This window comes from Lathyrus oleraceus, chromosome 3 (assembly GCF_024323335.1).
Source record: "Lathyrus oleraceus cultivar Zhongwan6 chromosome 3, CAAS_Psat_ZW6_1.0, whole genome shotgun sequence".
NCBI classification, from domain to species: domain Eukaryota; kingdom Viridiplantae; phylum Streptophyta; class Magnoliopsida; order Fabales; family Fabaceae; genus Lathyrus; species Lathyrus oleraceus.
Genome location: NC_066581.1, coordinates 521,404,207 through 521,410,043, shown reverse-complemented (window position 1 = coordinate 521,410,043; position 5,837 = coordinate 521,404,207). Strand labels below are relative to the sequence as shown.

Below are 5,837 nucleotides of genomic sequence, written 5' to 3'. Positions count from 1 at the left end.
GATTTTAGAGCAGGTCTTGGATGTACTTGTGTGTCCACCATAAGGCGCGGAGTGACAGTGTTGGATTATATTTTCTACCTCTTCTTCGGGTACACATCGACGGAAAATACCATCGGGACCTCTTTTGAAAAGTAAGGGATCATCCCAGTAATAGTGTTTTATGTCGTGGAAGAATCTTTTCTTCTGCTGGTAAGATAAAGTAGGTGGAACTATTCCGGAAGCTAAATAATTGACTAGATCAGCGTACCATGGTATGACAGATATAGCTAAGGTGGTTTCTATTTGCATGTCGGAGTTGTTCTCTTCCAAAGTAGCTATGAGTTTGTCATACGAGAAATCATCATTAATGGATGTTCTTTCTGGTTCAAGGTTCTCAAGTCTAGAGAGGTGGTCTGCTACTACGTTCTCAGTTCCTTTCTTGTCCTTGATTTCTAAGTCGAATTCTTGTAGTAACAAGATCCACCTTAGGAGTCTAGGTTTAGCATCCTTTTTTGTTAGAAGGTACCTGATAGCAGCGTGATCAGTGTAAACTATTATTTTGGCTCCTACCAAGTAAGAACGAAATTTATCTAGCGCAAATACCACTGCTAGGAGTTCTTTCTCGGTTGTGGCATAATTCATCTGTGCTTCATCCAGGGTTCTGCTAGCGTAATATATAACATGAAGATTTTTATCCTTTCTTTGTCCTAAAACAGCACCTACAGCATAATCACTGGCATCGCACATTATTTCGAATGGTTCATTCCAGTCTGGTGTCTGCATAATGGGTGCGGAGATCAATGCTTGTTTAAGAGTTCGAAATGCTTTTAAACAGTTATCGTCGAATATGAATTCGGCATCTTTCATCAACAGTCCGGTTAAGGGTTTAGTTATCTTAGAGAAGTCTTTGATGAATCGTCGGTAGAAACCGGCGTGTCCTAAAAAGCTTCGTACTTCTCTCACGGTTCTTGGGGGTTGAAGATTTTCGATTACCTCTATTTTGGCTTTGTCTACTTCAATTCCTCTGTTCGAGATGATGTGTCCTAAAACAATGCCTTCTTGTACCATAAAGTGGCACTTTTCCCAATTAAGTACTAAGTTTACTTTTACACATCGTTCAAGAACTCTTTCCAGGTTTTCAAGGCATTCTTCGAAACTTTGTCCGTATACAGAAAAGTCATCCATGAATACTTCCATGATGTTTTCGAGAAAGTCGGCGAAAATTGCCATCATGCATCTTTGAAAAGTGGCAGGGGCATTACACAGACCAAACGGCATTCGTCTATACGCGAAGGTACCAAAAGGGCATGTGAATGTTGTCTTTTCTTGGTCATCAGGGTGAATTGGTATTTGAAAGAAGCCTGAATAACCGTCTAAATAACAGAAATGTGAATGTTTTGCTAATCGTTCTAACATTTGGTCAATGAATGGTAAAGGGAAATGATCTTTTCGGGTTGCTTTGTTTAGTTTCCTATAATCAATGCACATTCTCCATCCCGATTCGATTCGTTTAGTTATAGTTTCTCCTTTTTCGTTTTCAATAACGGTTATGCCTCCTTTCTTTGGTACAACGTGTACAGGACTAACCCATTTGCTATCAGATATAGGATATATAATACCTGCTTCTAATAACTTGGTTATTTCTTTCTTTACTACCTCACTTAGGATCGGATTTAGTCTTCTCTGGTGTTCCCTAGAGGTTTTACCGTCTTCTTCTAACATGATGCGGTGCATACAAATAGAAGGGCTTATTCCTTTAAGATCGGTTATGTGGTATCCTAGTGCGGTTGGATATTTTCTTAAGATATGTAGGAGTTTTTCTGTTTCGAGTCTTCCTAGATCTGCATTGACTATCACAGGTCGTTCAAGTTCTAAGTCTAGGAATTCATATCTCAGATTTTTGGGAAGTGTTTTCAAATCAGGGGTTGGTTTGTTAAGACACTGCGTAGGATCTGGTGTTATTGCTAAGCATTGTTTAGATTTGTCTTCTAAAAGATAGTCTGATGATTTGTCTTCTCCTGACTCTGCTTCTTTTATGCATTCATCGATGATATCCATGAAGTAACATGTATCTTCTATTGCAGGTGCTTTCAAGAATTGGGAAAGAATGAATTCAATTTTCTCTTCACCTACTTCGAAGGTGAGTCTTCCTCGTTTTACGTCTATGATTGCACCGGCAGTTGCTAAGAATGGTCTTCCTAGTATAATAGGTGTAGTATCATCTTCTCTAATGTCCATAATTGTGAAGTCAGTGGGAATGTAAAACTGACCTATGCGTACGGGAACGTTTTCAAGGATTCCTACAGGATATTTGATGGAACGATCCGCTAGTTGTACAGACATCTTGGTCGGTCTTAATTCTCCCATTTCCAGTCTCTTACATATGGATAAAGGCATAACGCTAATTCCGGCTCCTAAATCGCATAAGGCTTTGTCGATGACAAATTTTCCTATGTGACAGGGTATAGAGAAGCTACCTGGATCCTTGAGTTTAGGAGGCATGTTTTGGATTATAGCGCTACATTCGGCAGGGAGTGTAACAGTTTCGCTATCCTCAAGTTTCCTCTTATTAGAAAGAATTTCTTTTAAGAATTTAGCATATGAGGGCATCTGCGTAATAGCTTCGGTAAACGGAATTGTAACGTTTAATTGTTTAAGGAGATCAACAAATTTTCTAAATTGACCTACATCTTTGGTTTTAACAAGCCTTTGAGGGTAAGGTATAGGTGGTTTGTAAGGTGGTGGAGGTACATAAGGTTCCTTCTTTTCTAGGGTTTCCTTATTACTCTCTTCCTTTTCCTTAGGTTCACTTTCCTCAGTGGATTTCTCAGGGTTTTGGTTTTCTATCCTTGGATCAGACGGTCCTTCTACTTCCGTTCCACTTCTTAATATAATTGCATGAGCTTGGCTTCTCGGATTAGGTTGGGGCTGTCCAGGGAATGTACCAGTTGGTGCAGCAGTAGGTGCTTGTTGTTGAGCTACTTGAGATATTTGTGTTTCTAACATTTTGTTATGGGTAGCCAAGGCATCTACTTTGCTTGCGAGTTGTTTAAGTTGTTCTCCAGTGTGTATGTTCTGGTTTAAGAAATCTTTATTGGTTTGTTGTTGGGAAGCTATAAAGTTTTCCATCATGATTTCCAAGTTGGATTTTCTAGGGGTATTATTGTTAGGATTTGGTTTCTGATATCCCGGAGGTATAGATGGGGTTTGATTCGGAGACTGTCCGGGTGCGTATAAAGCATTATTACTCTTATATGAAAAGTTTGGATGGTTCTTCCAATTTGGGTTATAGGTATTCGAATAGGGGCTTCCTTGAGCATAGTTTACCTGCTCTGTTTGGATTCCAGTCAAGAGTTGACATTCCGCAGGAGTGTGGCCTTGGATTCCACAGACCTCGCAATTCTGAGTTATAGCAACCACGGCGGTTGGTGGTGATACGTTTAAACTTTCAATTTTCTGGACCAAAGCATCCACTTTTGCATTAACGTGATCAAGGTTACTTATCTCGTACATGCCAGTTTTCGGTTGAGGTTTTTCCACTGTTGTTCGTTCGGTTCCCCACTGATAGTGGTTTTGGGCCATGCTCTCGATAAGCTGGTAAGCGTCAGCATAAGGTTTGTTCATTAGTGCACCACCTGCAGCGGCGTCTATTGTTAACCTTGTATTGTATAAGAGACCATTATAAAATGTGTGAATTACTAACCAGTCTTCCAAACCATGGTGTGGGCAAAGTCTCATCATGTCTTTGTATCTTTCCCATGCTTCGAAAAGAGACTCGTTGTCTTTCTGTTTAAATCCGTTTATCTGGGCCCTTAACATAGATGTTTTGCTTGGCGGAAAATATCGGGCAAGAAAAACTTTCTTCAACTCGTTCCATGTGGTGACTGAGTTGGAAGGGAGAGATTGAAGCCATCTTCTAGCGCTATCTCTTAATGAGAAAGGAAAAAGACGAAGTCGAATTGCCTCTGAAGTGACACCATTAGCTTTAACAGTATCAGCATATTGAACAAATACGGATAAATGAAGGTTTGGATCCTCGGTAAGATTTCCAGAGAATTGGTTCTGTTGCACAGCCTGCAACAGCGAAGGTTTAAGTTCAAAGTTGTTTGCTTCGATTGCGGGCGGAGCAATACTTGAATGCGGTTCATCTTGCGATGGAGCGGCGTAATCTCTAAGAGCGCGAGCTGGTTCTGCCATCTCGGTTAAAGAAGGAAAAATGTTTTTGATATCAGGAAGGTTTATAGGAGGGAGATTGTTTTCAGCACGATATTCCCGAATTCGTCGTAAGACTCGGAGATATAGTTCGATATCGTTGATTCGTAAATAGAGCGGTTCGCCTTGAGAGCGAGTGCGTGGCATACAAATCAACGAAAGAAAGAATAGAAGGAAAAAGAAACCTTAGTCTCTACAGCGTAACGGAAGAGTTACGATATCGATTGAATAAAAGTCCCCGGCAACGGCGCCAAAAACTTGATCGCTCGACTGGGTGAGTCGAGAATGGGATACAAACTGCAAGTGCACAGTTCTATCGCGTAGTTTTAAAAGATATCGATCCCACAGGGACTTATGAATCGATGTACCGTTATCTAAAGTTACTACGTAAATCTAAGGTGAAAATATTTGATTGTTTGGGGAAAAACTAAGAGCTAAACTAATATCTAGATTAAATATCAATAAAACGGATATCGGTATGTAGTTCGTCAAAACTAGGGAATCAATTCCTTGTCGGTCTCTCGGTTTTAAAATAAATCGTTTCGATTAACTTTATTGGTTAAAGGTTTTATCTCAAACTCTCGCTCTGTTGAAGAAACCATGATCTTATATTAATGTAGCTGTCACTTATAATTAAGTCAAAAATCATATTTTGAAAACAATAAAGTTGCAGAAACTCTTTTTAAGAAAATACTGACCGTTTTAAACACCCTTATCTCAAACTCTCGCTCTGTTGACTTAGGTTATACAATTAAATCTAAATGCTTAACTCTCGTCCTCACATTCAATCTTTAAAAATACTTTTTGGAAAAAGGTCAGAATTTAATTAATTCTAAAACTTGCTCTCGCCCTGAGATAGACTTAATGACTAACTTACACTGTCCAGTTAAAACCTCAAACTCTCGCTCTGTTGGTTTCAACTTCTTTATGTCTTTTACTTTTGTAAAAAATCTTGTTATTAAACCTGTAAGTTAAGACCATAAAAAGATTGATTCTAATTTTAAGTTTGAATAGACCGACTCGGTCTTGACCCCTTTTTCTGCTTACTTTACATATCGATACCTAGGCGAATTAGCCAGACATGCTAACTAAATAATAATTATTATCATGCATACACAGACTCATTTCAGGCAGGCAATGTAAATAAACAATAGAGTAAAACATTAAATATTAAATAACAATTAGAGAACCTGAATGCGTAATACAAAGGTCTTGAACACTCCTCCACAAGCCGGTAGGATTTGTTCTTCGATTCTTCAATTAAACAGTAAATTAAATCAAGGAAATAAAAAAAACTCGAATATAACGTAAGGTTAAATCCGGTATAAAGTTGCACAGTAGTTTCCGGTGTAGAAACTACTACGCGAAAAATATCTAAAAGTTAAAAACGGGAAAGGTAAATTTGCAAGGGAAGAAGAAAATAAAACTTGCAAAATAAACAAATAAAATAAACAATATTAATTCTGCTGGAAAAAGAAAAATAAGCAAAAGCTTGAACAGAAAATCGGCAGAGCTTCGGTGTGTGTAAACGGCAAAGAGAGGAGAGCAAACGAGAGGGATTAGGGTAGCTATTTATAGTAGTGCTACTAACTGCCTTTTTCTTCTTTTCCACGAGTCTTCAGCGTGCTAAATTCACGGCTTGGGAA

General features: G+C 38.7%; 1 pseudogene; it reads left to right on the top strand.

Moving 5' to 3' along the window:
* Nucleotides 1-3,691: 3,691 nt before the first annotated feature.
* Nucleotides 3,692-3,791, top strand: LOC127133713 (uncharacterized; annotated as a pseudogene).
* The last annotated feature ends 2,046 nt before the right edge of the window (nucleotides 3,792-5,837 follow it).